The sequence below is a fragment of the Triticum dicoccoides genome, chromosome 1A, assembly GCF_002162155.2.
Source record: "Triticum dicoccoides isolate Atlit2015 ecotype Zavitan chromosome 1A, WEW_v2.0, whole genome shotgun sequence".
NCBI classification, from domain to species: domain Eukaryota; kingdom Viridiplantae; phylum Streptophyta; class Magnoliopsida; order Poales; family Poaceae; genus Triticum; species Triticum dicoccoides.
The window spans coordinates 40,183,239-40,200,001 of record NC_041380.1 but is presented as its reverse complement, the minus strand read 5'-3'; the positions used below and the strand labels follow the sequence as shown (position 1 = coordinate 40,200,001).

Here is a 16,763-nt window from a genome sequence, read left to right as displayed (position 1 = left end):
ATCCCTTTAAAATCAAGAGATGATTAGATTATGAAAGAAAAAAAAAACAGCCATAAAATAAAGTAGGAGCACGGATGGGAGCATGAGAAGAAGGCAAACCCGATCCTTGGGTTAATTATCTAATAGTAATCCCCTGCCTTCCTTGACGATTACCCAGTAATCTCCTGTACTTCTACTCTGCTAGTACTATATATCATCAGTGCGTCTCTCTTCTCTCAGCAGCATCATCGCGGTCATTTCCAGCTAGCTAGCTACTCGATCGATCGACCCATAGCCATGGCGACTTCGTTCTTCAACTTCCTAAAGGAAGGCCTCCTCCTCCCGACCCGCAACAGGAGGCTCTTCTTTGCGCTCTACACCGTCGTCGCCGCCTCCACCGCGCTGCTCCTCCTAGGCAGCGACCTCGCCATCCAGCCCCTCGCTGACGAGATCCAGCTCGACGCCAAGGCGCTGAACAGCACCGACCCGGGCAGCCCGGACTTCGCCAGGCTCGTACATGAGATCCAGGATGACACCAGGGAGCTGCTGCTCGTGGGCGCGGGGTACCTCCTGCTCTCGGTTGTCGTCACCTCGGCCGTCCGGATCGTCCTCTTCTTCGCCGCCGTCTCGACGTACTCCGGCGAGGAGCAGCCCGCTACCTTTATCTTGGGCGCGCGCCAAGGCGCAGCTCAAGGGCCCTCTTCTCACGGGGTCAATAACTCTTGTGTGACGTTTTTCATGCGAATTAAAAGGAGTACGACGTTGTTGGAATGAATGGCTGTGATGCGACGTTTTAGAAGCAAACAATAGCTTCAATATGACATGGCTCCGTTTAACCATGAAATGAAAAACACGAGGGGTTAGCGATTCGAGTTATGACACGCGGGACCTAACAATTACTCGCATGCGGGTGGGACCCACAACTTATCCACGCAAGCATGCCCGTGCTCATCAGCGTGCCCCGAGCAGAGCCAGCCACAAGCCCGAGCCAGCCCACCCAACCCCCTCGCCCTCCATTGCTTGCCCTGCCCCTTTCCTTTCCCACCTTCTTCTTCCTCTGCTCCGGCAACGAAGCGCGCCGCCGGCGAGTGATGTCTAGCTCGACTTCGGCCTCCCGCCAATCATGGACGCATTATGGTCCACTGTCGTTGACAAGATGCCCCGATTGCCCGCGCATGAAGCCTCTGAAGCGTTTGACTTGTGTGAGGGAAGAAAATGGCAATCGTGGGCGCGAGTTTGTGAAATGCTTGAGCAGGCCACAGCCAGGGCAGGTTAGATCTGTATTCTTGACCAATCATATGGTCTAATTTCTCCTGATTTCTTTCTTTTTTTCCTCGAATTAGGGCGGTGGATCTGGGTGGTGGATCTATGATTCATACGCCTCCGGCCCCCTGTTTTTCAGGTTCTGAAGAAATGTGGGCATTTTGAGTGGCTCGATGACTATGTTGAAAGGTTGAAATTGGAGGGATCAACCGGAACCCAAGAGCTCAATTTTGGGGGGCGGCTTGCCGTGGAACAAGCCCCCAATTTGGCGGACAGAGCCGATCCGATGATGCACAGTGCAGAATTGAAGTGTGAATTGAAGAAAATTGGCAAGCAACTAAAGCATCTCATCGATTTGAAGCAGCAAGCAAATATGATGGTTAGAGCATTTTATGGTTGTGTCATTGCTATGGGTTTATTTTACTTGATGTTCATCAATTGCTAGAATTTTTTAGAGTTTCAGTTAGTGTGTCAACTAGTTTCAGGGGTGCCCAGTAGTTTGAGTTAGCCAGGGACCATTTGTTAGATGAATTTGAATTAGTGTGAAGCAAAACTTGCTTGAATTATTGTAATGATATTCTCAGGGGCCCTATTCAGTATTCATGCTCTGTTTCCTCTGTTTTTGTTCTTCAGTTAACAAAGTACACATCCAAATTCAGTTTCTAGTAAAAAAACAAAACTGGGCTACCGAATAGATGTTGGGCCGTGAGAAAATGGGCCCTGAGAAAATAACCATGCCCAAGACCAGCCCACCCGCGTAGGGGCACCAGCCCACCTCTAACTTCGACAAATAAAATGGGGCCCAATGAAATGTTACTTGTCCTTTTATTTTGGCTTTTTTCTTGCACTAAATTTTATGATGGATCACTTTTTGATGCACTAAGACTAAATGTTAATTGTTTTTATGCATGTCTACGGTTCCATGAACTAAATGAGTTGCATGCTTGCATGAAGTGTCCGAAGTAAATTAGTTTGCATTTTCTAGTTGCACCCATGTCCATAGTGGGTTTGCATGGGGCTCCTAGTTGCATGTCCATGGTTTGGGTGTGGTGATTGGGGTGTAGAAACCCGGGCCCGTAGCAACCCATAGCAATACACGAATAATAAGCAAAAACAAACCATAGCAATCCACAAATAATAGCACGAAACACACAATATATATAGTAGCATAACGATTGCAACCCATAGTTCCACAATAGCCTTACAACTCCATGATAGCCTTACAACTTAAAGTACTAGCAAAACTTAATAATAGTAGCATAATGATTACAACTTAAAAAAACTAATAGGATAGATCTAGATAGATAGGGGGGCACCAAACACGGGTTCTTTGGGTTCTTCTTCTCCTCCTTCTCCGGGGCCACCTCGCTCCTCCGGGCGCCGCCCTTCACTCCTCCACGTTATTGATGGGGTACGGGAGCGTGTGCATAACGCCGTTGTTGGGGAAGATGGCGTTGAAGTCAGTGAAGATATTGTAGGTTGTGAAAGCTATGAACTCACAACCAACCCAATACGCTCGCCCGAGGAGATGGAAAGCATCGAAAGGGTTAGTGAACGTGGCGAGGAGCCCAACCACAACGCCGTTGTGGTTGACCTCCTCAAGATGGTACATCCGAGGAGAGCCGCGGGGGAGGTGGCGGAAGCCGGCCGCAAGGAAGAACTCCGTTAACTCCCTTGCGCCCCTCCACCTCGAGATCGCCCAAACCCTAAGGGTTCTCTCTACATACACTCCGACCGGGTAGAACCTTTCCGGCACGGTTGGAGGGAAGCGGTAGATGGGGGCGTTGTACTGCATGGTGGCGGGGTGGCTCGAGGGCTCGATCTGGTTTGATGGAGAAGAAGGAAGAAGGAGGGCAGAGGAGGCAGAGGATGGGGTTGAAGGAAATATGCCCTAGAGGCAATAATATTGTTATTATTTTATTTCCTTATGTCATGATAAATGTTTATTATTCATGCTAGAATTGTATTATCCGGAAACATAATACTTGTGTGAATACATAGACAAACTAAACGTCACTAGTATGCCTCTACTTGACTAGCTCGTTAATCAAAGATAGTTATGTTTCCTAACCATAGACATGTGTTGTCATTTGATTAACGGGATCACATTATTAGGAGAATGATGTGATTGACATGACCCATTCCATTAGCTTAGCACCCGATCGTTTAGTATGTTGCTATTGCTTTCTTCATGACTTATACATGTTCCTATGACTATGAGATTATGCAACTCCCGTTTGCCGGAGGAACACTTTGTGTGCTACCAAACGTCACAACGTAACTGGGTGATTATAAAGGAGCTCTACATGTGTCTCCAAAGGTAAATATTGGGTTGGCGTATTTCGAGATTAGGATTTGTCACTCCGATTGTCGGAGAGATATCTCTGGGCCCTCTCGGTAATGCACATCACATAAGCCTTGCAAGCATTACAACTAATAAGTTAGTTGCGAGATGATGTATTACGAAACGAGTAAAGAGACTTGCCGATAACGAGATTGAACTAGGTATTGAGATACCGACGATCAAATCTCGGGCAAGTAACATACCGATGACAAAGGGAACAACGTATGTTGTTATGCGGTCTGACCGATAAAGATCTTCGTAGAATATGTGGGAGCCAATATGAGCATCCAGGTTCCACTATTGGTTATTGACCGGGGACATGTTTCGGTCATGTCTACATTGTTCTCGAACCCGTAGGGTCCGCACGCTTAAGGTTTCGATGACAGTTATATGAATTTATGAGTTTTTGATGTACCAAAGTTAGTTTCGAGTCCCGGATGTGATCATGGACATAACGAGGAGTCTCAAAATGGTCGAGACATAAAGATTGATATATTGGATGGCTATATTCGGACATCGGAAGTGTTCCAGGTGATTTCGGAGAAAACCGGAGTGCCGGGGGGTTACCGGACCCCCCCGGGAGAAGTAATGGGCCGTATGGGCCTTAGTGGAGAGAGAGAAGGGCAGCCAGGGTGGGCCGCGCGCCTCCTCCCCCTGGTCCAAATTGGACTAGGAGAGGGGGGGCGGCGCCCCCCTTTCCTTCTCCCTCCCCACTTCCTTTCCCCCTCCTAGTAGGAGTCCTACTCCTACTAGGAGGAGGACTCCTCCTTGGCGCGCCAATAGGGCCGGCCGGCCTCCTCCCCTTGCTCCTTTATATACGGGGGCAGGGGGCACCCCTAGACACACAAGTTGATCTTCGTGATCGTTCTCTTAGCCGTGTGCGGTGCCCCCCTCCACCATACTCCTCGATAATATTGTAGCGGTGCTTAGGCGAAGCCCTGTGACGGTAAAACATCAAGATCGTCACCATGTCGTCGTGCTGACGGAACTCTTCCCCGACACTTTGCTGGATCGGAGTCCGGGGATCGTCATCGAGCTGAACATGTGCTAGAACTCGGAGGTGTCGTAGTTTCGGTGCTTGATCAATCGGGTCATGAAGACATACGACTACATCAACCACGTTGTCATAACGCTTCCGCTGTCGGTCTACAAGGGTACGTAGATCATACTCTCCCTTCTCGTTGCTATGCATCACCATGATCTTGTGTGTGCGTAGAATTTTTTTTGAAATTACTACGTTCCCCAACAGGGGTGTGGATGAGGGGGTGAGGGAGAGGAAGACGATAGTGCCCGGCTTAAATAGCCCAAGTGCGATGTGGTTTCACCCCGTAGAATTAATGGGCGGGCGGCGTTTGGTGGCACCCCATGAAAGTGTGTACACAAGCGTGGGAAACGGGCTGTGATCCTTCTGTGCCACCGGTCGTGGCTCAAGGGGGACGGGCTCGCGCACGCGTCTGTGCCGTCGTGGGAAGGGGGCACGCCTGCCCCGGGTTCTCTGCGTGCGCCGCCCGTGCATTCATGTTGTATCCCATTAATTTGCACATCTTGCTAGGGCCTGGCTAGAGGGAAACATTCGGTCGATGGGAGACGTGATAATAATGGACGCCTTCATTTTCCCATCTTGTAACGGGCAGCACGCCATTTGAACTGCATCGATACCCCATGCCAGTATTGCGTCCTTAAAGAGGAGCACGTCATGTACAGCACGCCATGCAGTGTTGGCTTTTTGGTTGTCTTCATCGGGCTGCTGCATTATGGTCGGGTGCATGCTTTGATGCGACGATGCGTCGGTTATAATGGTAGGCATGCGACAGCTTACTGCGTCGATGGGGTGGCGGAGCAGGGCTACGTCGAGGGCATGCATGCAACGCACGGGCGCAGTTCTGCGGGTGGGCATGCATGTTGCGGGTAGGCACGGGCACGCATGCAATGATGGAAAGGGCACTGCGTAGGCTTGGTCAATGCACCGTGTCAACTCTTGCTGTTGGATTCAAATGAACGGTCCTGATGCCCCAACGAGAGAGGCTGATCCAAACCCCACCGATTCAACCAATCAGCGCGTCTCATGCGGATCGATGCACACTGATTCAACCAATCAGCGCGTCTCATGCGGATCAATGCACACTGTAGCTAACCCTAGCGCCTGATGTCAACCGTCCACGCACAACGATCGACGACCCGGTAGTGTGCGGGGTTTTGAGGGGTTTTGACTGATTAGGGTTGAGCATAACTAATTCAAAAAAATCAAAAAAATATAAAACTTGCGCACATAGTCTTATTATGTCGTATAGTAACGAGAAAAAATATATAAATATGGTTTACATACATTTTTACGAAAAATCCTTCACAAAATTGTCATTCCTCGAACAATGTAGTATGAAGTTCAAGGGAGAGAGTAGTGGGCACCCGAGAGTAGGTGGGGTTTTGAAAATGAAAAGTGTGAAAACCTCACCAAAACTTCATTTTGGATTGACTAAGAAAGATCTTAACTTACTTTTCTCATTTTCATGTTTTAAACTTGTTATATATATAATTTTCTATTAAATCTTGTTTTTTCAAAAATAATAACAATAGAAAAGTAATTCAATAAATAGTGAGACTTTAGATTTACACTATATAGATAGAATAGATGTGTAGAAAATTATTTGGCTGGTTTAGACAAGGTGCCAAAAAAACTTGCTTAAATATAAGGCCGTTTACCCTACTTTTGAAGGTCATTTGAGACACACTTTTCATGACTATGAGTTCAACTTACCAAAAGGGTTCGGAATGATCAGCAAGCAAACATATTTCATTTGAGGTATTTTAGATAGCATTAAAACATCAATACCCATCCCTAATTCAAATTTGAGCCCAAATTTGAATTTAAATTTGAATTTTATTTGGCTGGTTTAGACAAGGTACCAACAAACAAGTTCGAATAGAAATACGGGGATACATAGTGACTACCAGTATGTACCAAGTTACAAAAATTATTACATGCCCCAAATTTTCAAACTGTTCTCTGTTCTACCTCTTCCTACCACGTCGCGTGCCCTTCTTCGCCTTACCACTTCTTGTTTTTTGTTCTACTACACACACAAGTTCACTGATCATCTTGATTTTCTTCACTGGTCTTTTCAACACCTCGCCAACACCCTCGTGATCTGTGTCTTCAGTCTCAATGTTGACAGCAGTTTTAGTTTCTTCGATGTGTACCTCAGCATGGGTTTCTTCAGTCTAAACCTCGACACTCTCAAGTTCAGTTTCAACCTCGAGAGCAGTTTCTTCAGTCTGAATGTTGACTGCAGCAGGATTTTCTTCAGTCTGCTCAGGCTCAGGCACACTTCTCTTCTTTCTACCGCCATTGACTCTTGCTTTTTTTGTTGGCCAACACTGTTCAACAACAAGGGGCTGACTTGCTCGCTTCCTCCTGGCCATTGGGAAAATGTTATAGATATAATAATTGGAAAAAAGCACCAAATCAGAACACAGACAAATAAACAAGAACATACTTTGGCTTATCAGGAGTGTAACGGCATTTGACAGATCCCACTCTGTGCCCAAGTTCCTGGCACAACTTGCATATGTTTTTGTTACCTTTTTGGCTTTCCATCTTTCTTTCCTTTCTTACTACTCCCACCTTTCTCAAACCATGCCTTGAATCTACTCTGTTTAGGCCTGCCAGCCTTTCTTTTCGTCAAGGGAGGACACATGGAAAATTCAATGTCCACTTCAGGCCACTGAGACTGATCTGTAAGTGCTGGAATTGGAGTAGCATATGCAGCTTTGAATCTTGCTACCGAATAATATTCATGCAAATATGAGTGCATGTTTATCTTCGGTTGGGATGCTAAGAAGAGAATGGCATGCTCACATGGTTTACCAGTGTGTTGCCACTCAAAGCAAGTGCAATCATGCAATTCAGTGTTAACAACATGTCTCCTTCCAGTTTTGTTATCTCTAACTTCAGCACCCCAAGATGAAGATTTTTCAACAAACAAATGTGAAAGACATCTGCTCCTATTGACCACCTGTTGTACCATTGCTAGAAGCTTATCACCTTACAGATAATCACCTATCCTTCTTCTCAATTCCCACAACCGCATGAGCATGATCCTGATTTGGTCAACCATGTCATGCACATGCAAATCTTTTAACTCCTTCACCTTGTTGTTGAAACTCTCTACCAAATTATTGTTGATGTGGTCACACTTGATGGCAGTGTTGACTGCTGACCTGTATCATAACAAAGAATGGTAGGTGTTCAGCCATGGACCAAACTCATCACATGCTGCCATTATCTTATCAAGATGATATATTTGTGTGTCTGTCTAGTATAAGATCTTGCTGTTGGCCACATGCGCCCAAATTCTTCTCCTCTAAATTTTTTGATCAAATTGATCCACAAATGAGCGAAGCACTCCCTCTGCTCAGCATGTGGGAAAACATTTTTCACTGAATTTTCAAGCCTCTTACATGCATCTGTGTGTATAGCCAAAGGTGACACTGGCCCTAGGCATTTTTCAACTGGATCATGAACCATGTCCATGAAGCCTCTGTTTCTGACTGAAACAAGCCAACAGCAATAGGAAACATCCAGTTATGTCCATCTAGAGCATTGCATGCTGCCAACTGACCATTCCACTTGCCTGTCAAAAATGATGAGTCTATGCTCAAATATGGACGGCACCCTGCTTTGAACCCATCGATGCAAGGCTTCAAAGCCATAAAAAACTTGGAGAACTTGATTTCACCTTCGGCTGATACCTCTGTATCTATCTCCACAACACTGCCAGGTGACCTCTTATCCACTTCTGCTTTGAAGTTGTAAAGCATCCTAAATGTTTTTGCCCAATCACCATATAAATTTTTCATTGCCCTTTGTTTTGCCTTCCACACTGTGGTATATTTCAGTTTAATGGGGTACATCTTTTCCAAGTCTACTTTGAGTTTCTTGGCAGTAGAGTTTGGTGTTTTGGCTAAAATTGGGGTGATTTTTTCTGCAACCCAAAGTTGTGATGTCATGATTGATACTCTCTGTGAACTTGTAATACAAGTATGTTGATTGGGGATTTGGTTAACCCTAACAGTACTTCCATCAGGTTGCAGTCTAGCAGATATGTACCACTTGCAAGGCTTCACACTACCATCAAATCCTCTGCACCTCGCATAAAACTTCTTTCTATCAGTCCAAACAGTCTTGGCATTAAACTCATGTTTCACTGCATAAGTCTTGAAACACATCCTAAACTCCTTCATGCTTGGGAACAACTTATCTACTTCAATGACAGGGTTTTCTTTGTCATACACATGCACCAGCTCATCATCATGTGCATCATCTACCTCATCTGCAGCTTGTTCCATCAACTGTCCATCTACTTCTTCATCAGCATTAGCAGGCAAACTAGATTCACCCCTCTCCTGCTTATCTCTGTCATCGACTGGAATGCCAAAAAGTTTGGCCATCTCAATGTCAGGCATTGGTGCAATGACCAAATCAGTAGGCTCATCTAATTCAACTACATTCCAATCAACAGTTGCTGCAGTTTCAGTTTCAGTTTCAGTTCCAGTCACCTGTCCCTCTTCAGGTATTACTGTAAGTTCAGTACACATGGGAATCAATGGCCTCTGTGTTGCCCAATCATCATCTACCATCTGCACAGCCAATTGTGATGGCACATATCCAACCTTCGAAAAAAATATTCAGATCAACGAGCTCAGCAAAAAAAATTAGCCCGTTTGCTTGTCCAGCCGTTTTGCCGATCGATTTCTTCAACAATCTGTTCACCATCTTCTATTCTCACATACTCTCCTTTCCAATCATCAAACCGCAACAGTGATACTTCTTGCTCTGGACCCCAAACAATATTCTCGCCAATTTTTTCCACCCATTTCTTCACTGCCGTCTCTCCCATGTTCTGTAGAACTTGTGGATCAATCTATGTAAACTCAACCTCCCATTTAACAATAGTGTCTCTCTCAATGTTTTGTATGCTACCATCAACTAATTTTACCTTTGATGGAAAGAAATTGACTGTCAATTCGAAGGTCCGAGCGGCAGCATCCCCTCTGTCAGTGGCAGACAGTGTGAGCCCGTGAGAAAAGGCAGATGAGGCCACCCCCTAATTGCATGCAAAATTGGATCGGAGAGAGGCGCATTACCTATTCGAAGTTGAATCTGGCGGCTCCATCTCAATATGCCCACGGGCTCCCCTCACAACCTATTGATTCCGCAAGCGAAAACAGAGGAAACGAGCTGAGATCTACGGGCCAGAGAGAGGAACGGGAGGGCGACTAGGGTTTGAATTCACTCACCATTTTCTGAGGACGAAGGCTCCGTCGCCGTTGAGAACGAGGGCTCCGCCGCCGCCACCGAGAATGCAAGATCCGCCGCCACCGGAGAAGAAGGGGGGCAGAGTGGCGGGCCCGACACGGTCGGGCGGCAGGGTACGGTCAGCTGTTTTGAGGAACAATTAGGTTGGACCCACATGTCCTAATATAAACGGGCAGGCTTGGTTGACGACCAATTTAACCACATTTAACAGCCATGTCATATGTGGGCTATTTGCCTGCTCAAAATTGTCACACCACAGCCATTTGCTCGAACAACGTCGCACTCTTGCCAATTCACCTCAAAAACGTCGCACAGGAGCTATTGACCCCTTCTCACGCTCGCCTTCGTCTACGTCCTGGAAATCGTCTGCATCGTGCTTCTGGCGTTCGTGGGTGTGCTTCTTCTCGGCGTCCTCATGGTCATGCTGAGGAAGTACTTCATGGTGCTCCTCCTGGCGTCGGGCCTGCTCTTCGGTGCGGCCGCCGTCTTCCTCGTCTACTTCTCTTTCCTGTGCTCCTTCAGCGTGGTCGTGGCGGTGGCCGAGCCCGGCTGCCACGGCGCGGCCGCGTTAGGCAGGGCGTGGAGGCTGGCCAAGGGGAAGAGAAGGCAGGTCGTGCTGTACGTCGCCGTTATCGGCGCCCTGGCCGCCGTCTTATCACCGGTGCACACGCTCGCGACGACATGCCCGGGCGGTAGCGTGGCGCTTGGGCTGCTCCTGGGTTTTGTGTACGCGGCTCTGATGGCACTGGTGCAGCTGTTCGCCGTCTGCGCCATGACCGCGTTCTACTACAAGCGCAAAGAGAACAGCGACAACCAGCTTGGGGCTGCTGGATACGCCAAGTTGTCGTCAACGGAAGAAGCAACCGCTTGATCATTCTGCTCGTCGTACCGATTGGTTGCCATGTAATTTCGACTTGTCGGGCAAGCCAGATTGTTCTACTATATATGGAATTACTTGTCGCAGAAATGAATATATTTAGACGTGTTTTAGTTCTAGATACATTCATTTTTGAGACAAGTAATTTCGAATGGAGGGAGTATATGTTTTACTTCAGATGCATCTACTAATATAATGTAAGTATAGTCGTGCTTTGCTTGTAGGCAGTGTAGCTTGTTATATAGTAGTACTGTATCCTATATACTTAAGAAGTTGATCCTCACTAATTTATTTATCTTAACATGTAGCCTATCCACATCAGCAGCCTTCCACATCAGCAACCCACCCATGTCAGCAATTCATTTTTTCTCTGTTTCGGTTAATGGTATGATTTTTTGAAGTAAATGGTGTGATTTAATTTAGTATTGGCTCATCTTCATGTTGTTCTGTAACCGATGATGCATCGCCTCTTATCCTGACTCCCCACTACCCCTCCAATATAAATAGCTAGAGTAGCGAAGGATCTCCAGCGGCAGTTTCGCCCGTCGACGTGTTCCTGTTGTTCTATAACCGATGACGCATCGCCTCTTATCCTCGACTCCCCACTACTCCTCCGCCGGGCCATCCGCGTCCTCATGGCCATTCCTATCCCCTGCCCAATCTTTTCCCCTTCACGATCCTTCTTCTCCCCCGCTCTACAAATATCTCTCTTCCATGGTATGAGCGGCTATGCTTGAGCGAAGCGACGGAGTAGCGAAGATTGCGAGGTTTGGTTGGGGACAGATGGGTGCTCCCTCTGCAGTGACCTTTCCCTCCCTCTCTCTGTACCAGATTCATTTCTCTGATCTTCAAGCCATTTTTTCCTACAATCTCCCATATCCCCGTGTGTTTAGTCGAGATGACTGCTGTGGAGACATGGTCCTTACCTTTCGTCTCTGACTCTATTCTGGCCAAGGGAGCGCCGACGCCGTTGGGGGGATTGGTTCTGGTCGGTTCCACCAGAATCAGACCAGCCACTGGTGCGGCGTCGGGCAGGGGCGCAGGGCTGCAGATCTGCGACGAGAGGATGAGCTCAAGAATCTGGACCGTGCTGCTATCCAGCAACTAGCCGCGGCCAACTTGGGCTACCTCCACATCGGCTGCACAGCCGCCGGTGCATGCTGATCCGGCCACCCGCGCCACAGCAGAACAATGAGCGACTCCTTATCCTTCCCACTACTACTGTATGTACGTCTTATCCTTATCCTTCTCTACGGAGCGGTCTCTATTAGCTTCTGATGGTTACTTCACACAGCCCAACCCATTTGATTATCTTATCTTGAAGCATTATTATTTATTTATTTGTCAGCAAAGAGCGAACTGCAGTTTTTAGTTTGAAGTGTCATATCATAGCAGGCATAAGGAGTAACAATTAAAAAAATTAAGAAGACACAGGTCGCTAAGTTAGCAAAGTTTTGGTTTCAAGTGTGATCCCTTTTCTCCAAAAAAAAACAGAAACCGGTAGCATTTTATTTTTTTTTGTTTCATATGGTATCCATCTAATATTTTCAGGAGTATTCAGACTGAATTCGAGGTGGAGAAAAAACTTGGTACACTAATTTTTTTATTTCTCATTTGAGGGCTCTAGGTCATGTCTATCCGAAACATTCAAGTTTGCAGCTTTTGGATTGTACTTCAGAAAGAACATTTAGTTACCACCAAATTCTTCTCATGCATGTACAGAAGATCGACAAATGTAAGATACTCATTTTATTGTTATGTAATTCAAAAAATCTGTAATATGTGTGAAATGTAAATACGGCCAAGATTGTAATGACTTTTGTGAACATCTTATTGGTTTAGATGATTTTACGAAATTGAAACCTTTCAGCCTAACCACAGGCATACCCAAAAGGTTAAGTTGTTATTAATTATCATTTTTAGGTGGTTATAAGCTGTTATTATTTACCTTTTTAGGTGGCTTGATTTTTTCTAAATGGTCAACATCATTCGATGTGATGCGAATTCATACATGACATTTCTGCATTAGTACATTATTTGCTGTCACATGCATATAATATATTTGGTATTTTGTTCCAAAATAAATCATTGCTACAAATTCCCGCCGCAACGCGCGGGGTATTATCTAGTATGACTAGTTTTTTGAAAAGAATCGATCTATTATAAAAATTCACCAAAGTTATGAAGTATCTCAAACATAATACAAATTATTACATCAAGATTCCAAGGCCACCAAGCGACTAAATCCCGTACAAGAAACTCTAACCTCGCCGTCCCAAGGAGACGACAGGAATATACGTCGGAGCTCCATCGACTACGTCCAAATAGATAAACACGAGGGAGATCAAAATCCGAAAGACAAACTCGAAGAGGAAACGTCGCCATCCGCTTGAGCGTTGTACCTGCGAGGACTATATATGAATTTGTTTTACCAGGTTTTGTTGTTTGTTTGATCTTCTTCAAGTTTTTTAAGGGAAGTGACTAATGAATGGTCACTACATGAAAATCACACGCCACCCGTGTGGTAGAAGAACGCACGGCAAAGAATGGGAACTCAGTAAATTATCCACGTAGGAGGTTCATGTTAGACTGACTGGGGCCACGCGTAATAATTAATTTACTGCCAATATAATCGCCAAGTCACGACACACATAATAAATGGGCTGGTCTGTGACACATTAATCGCTAATGGGCCACGCGTTTTGGGCCAATTTCAGATGATTTTTTTGGGAAGGGGGGGGAGAGGGTGGATTTTTTAGTATATATATACAAAAATTAAACAGGAAAATAAATAAAACGAGTCGTCCAGGCACACAGGCCTCACCTCACGACCCGGGAATGGCCCATGGCGCGCCGCGTGTCGGGCACGACCCGTTTAGCCACATGTCAGCTAGGCCCATGATGGGCCAGACACACGTGCTAATGGGCTGGCACGCTAGGAACGACCTAGTTGGCCAGGTTTGATTGTGCCCAAATTTGAAGGGAGCATCTTTTTTTAGAAACATCTGTTACTTTATATTCAACTCATAACAATTATAGATACACTGATTTGGACCTAAGATTTAAGGGGGGAAATACAAAGTAACTCCTATGAAGAATTGCAATGAAATCTTTTGGAAACACCTTCTTCGCGGTATCAGTCTCTGCTTGAACAAATACTCCAAAGACTTAGGTATAGAGACTGCAATTGGACTGGAGCAACGATATTGTCACTCTTTAACCCGCACGAACATTACCAATAATGATTTTTGAACGCGCCTTGAGTCGGCCATCCAAAAAGATGGGAAGCCTTGATCGATGAACGTACTTGGGCCAGGGTTGATCCCTAAAAGTGTAGGCCGTCGAATCACTATATCTTCACCATGGTGTCAATGAAAGATTTCACCCCCACAATGAATCAAACTAAACAAAAGCTTGACACAGCAACATAAACTCATCAGATCCAAATAATTGAATCTGCGAGAACAGAAAACTCTCTAACCTCATAGCACTGCCAAAAAAAGAAAGGAAATTTATTCTCAAAAAACTATGATGATCACTAGACATTGACGAAGAACATAGAGATCTTAAAGGTACGAGGTCCCCCCACCTCTTAGCGCCAAGATGGCAGCCTAAGGGGAGGGGACCTGATTTGCTCAGATGACGACGGCGACGGTGGCATGAGAAGCACCGTTGGACGCTAGTAGACGTGTTGGTTGGGAGACTTTGCCTTTGGAGAGGGGAGCGCCTATGCCTCACTTATAGAAGACCAAAGAAGGTCGTGCTGAAGGAGCACCTTCCCAGCCACAAAAAATGGGCCGACCCAACTTTCAGTTTAGTCCCATTTTTCCATATGTTTCTAGATTCTCTTTCTTTTCTTTTGTTTGTATTTTCGAATACATATTCAATACAAGAATTCGAAAACATAATTTACTTCAAAAAATTATAATCAAGAATTTGAAAAATGTTAACCCAGTATAATTTGTTTGTTACAATAACTTAAGCAATGTTGATAGCTTTTGGGAAAAAAATTGTGACATTTACAAAATGATCAAGCGTTTCAAAAACATGTACTCCCTCTGTCCCATACTGTAGGATATTTTTTGACACTAGTGTAGTGTCAAAAAGCATCTTACATTATGGGACGGAGGGAGTACATGTTTTTAATAATGTTTATGTAATGTATAAAAATGTTCTTGTAATTCACAAAAAGGTTAAATGTGTTTCTAATCTATAAGAAAAATGTACTACGCATGCGGAAAAAACAAGACATCAAACCTTATATTTGAAAAAAATTACGTATATGATTTTTTTTAATATATATATATAAACAATAACACCAAAACAAATATTTGAAAAAAAATGTTAATCATGTTTTGGAAAAATGTAAACATGTATTAAAACATATTTTAGATGTATCCAAAAAATGTACAATGTTTATGAAAACAATAGACGTGAAAACATATATTTATAAATTATTAATCATCTCTACTATCTAAAAGAAACGTAACGTTCCCTCTCCCCTCTTACGTCAAAATTTTCGTCCAACCTTCTCTCCCACCCCACCTTCAGTACACTATCCCACCCCTCCTGATTTTCCTTTTCACAATTGGTAAGTCAATCAATCATGATCAAAACAAACGATTAAAAACCGACCCGTTTCCTTCCATGGCTTGCGCATCTAAGAACCGGATCGGAATCCTCTCGCCCTTTAATCTCGTGAAATTTTTAATGCACCTGCAATTACCATACCTTGAGATGTGGCATGGCAGAACTATCGCCTCCTTTCCCCCGTGCTGCCGGCCCTGATTGATAAGCAGCGGCTCTCATCTAGGAGTATGTTCAAAGAAAAAAAAGCAGCGTCTCTCATCCTTAGACCCCTTCATAGATTTGCCTGGTGGGGTGCTTGCCAGCGTCGCCAGTGGCCACCGCACGAGGTGATTGAGCGAGGACCATCGATGTCCGCGGAGAGCGCAAGTAAGCGAGTGCCATGAAGCGGTGGCAGGCGGAAGCCATTGCTGGTGCTATACTCGTTGTCCTATCCCATGTGGGCGTGTCGTTCAGGACCGGGACGTCCTACTTCGCACTGCCCCAGCCGTTCTCTGTCGTTGAGGGCTTCAGGCCCGTGTGAGTTTGTTACCCATGGCGGCGGCGACCTGTGACGCTCTTCTCGGTCCTCCCCTTGCGCTTGCAATCGTCGAGGCACTCGCTCTCCTATCCAACTAACTACCTGGATCATGTGTAGCAACAGGCATGGTGGTTGTCCTGTTGGAAATATGCCCTAGAGGCAATAATAAAAGTATTATTATATTTCATTGTTCATGATAATTGTCTTTTATTCATGCTATAACTGTATTATCCGGAAATCGTAATACACGTGTGAATACTTAGACCACACTATGTCCCTGGTAAGCCTCTAGTTGACCAGCTCGCTGTGATCAACAGATAGTCATGGTTTCCTGACTATGGACATTGGATGTCGTTGATAACGGGATCACATCATTAGGAGAATGATGTGATGGACAAGACCCAATCCTAAGCATAGCATAAAAGATCGTGTAGTTCGTTTTGCTAGAGCTTTGCAAGTGTCAAGTATCTCTTCCTTCGACCATGAGATCGTGTAACTCCCGGATACTGTAAGAGTGCCTTGGGTGTATCAAACGTCACAACGTAACTGGGTGACTATAAAGGTGCATTACAGGTATCTCCGAAAGTAGCTGTTGGGTTGACACGGATCGAGACTGGGATTTGTCACTCCGTATGACGGAGAGGTATCTCTGGGCCCACTCGGTAATGCATCATCATAATGAGCTCAATGTGACCAAGGTGTTGGACACGGGATCATGCATTACGGTACGAGTAAAGTGACTTTCCGGTAACGAGACTGAACAAGGTATTGGGATACCGACGATCGAGTCTCGGGCAAGTAACGTACCGATTGACAAAGGGAATTGCATACAGGGTTTGATCGAATCCTCGACATAGTGGTTCATCCGATGACAACA

General features: G+C 45.4%; 1 long non-coding RNA gene and 1 pseudogene across 1 annotated transcript; both read left to right on the top strand.

The window, feature by feature from the left end:
- The first annotated feature begins 255 nt into the window (after nucleotides 1-255).
- LOC119357772 lies at nucleotides 256-10,773 on the top strand (annotated as a pseudogene).
- Nucleotides 10,774-11,321: 548 nt separating this feature from the next.
- LOC119361641 lies at nucleotides 11,322-12,575 on the top strand. Its single transcript, XR_005172925.1, has 2 exons — nucleotides 11,322-12,002; nucleotides 12,331-12,575. It is a non-coding gene; the product is annotated as an uncharacterized LOC119361641 (long non-coding RNA).
- Nucleotides 12,576-16,763: the final 4,188 nt, after the last annotated feature.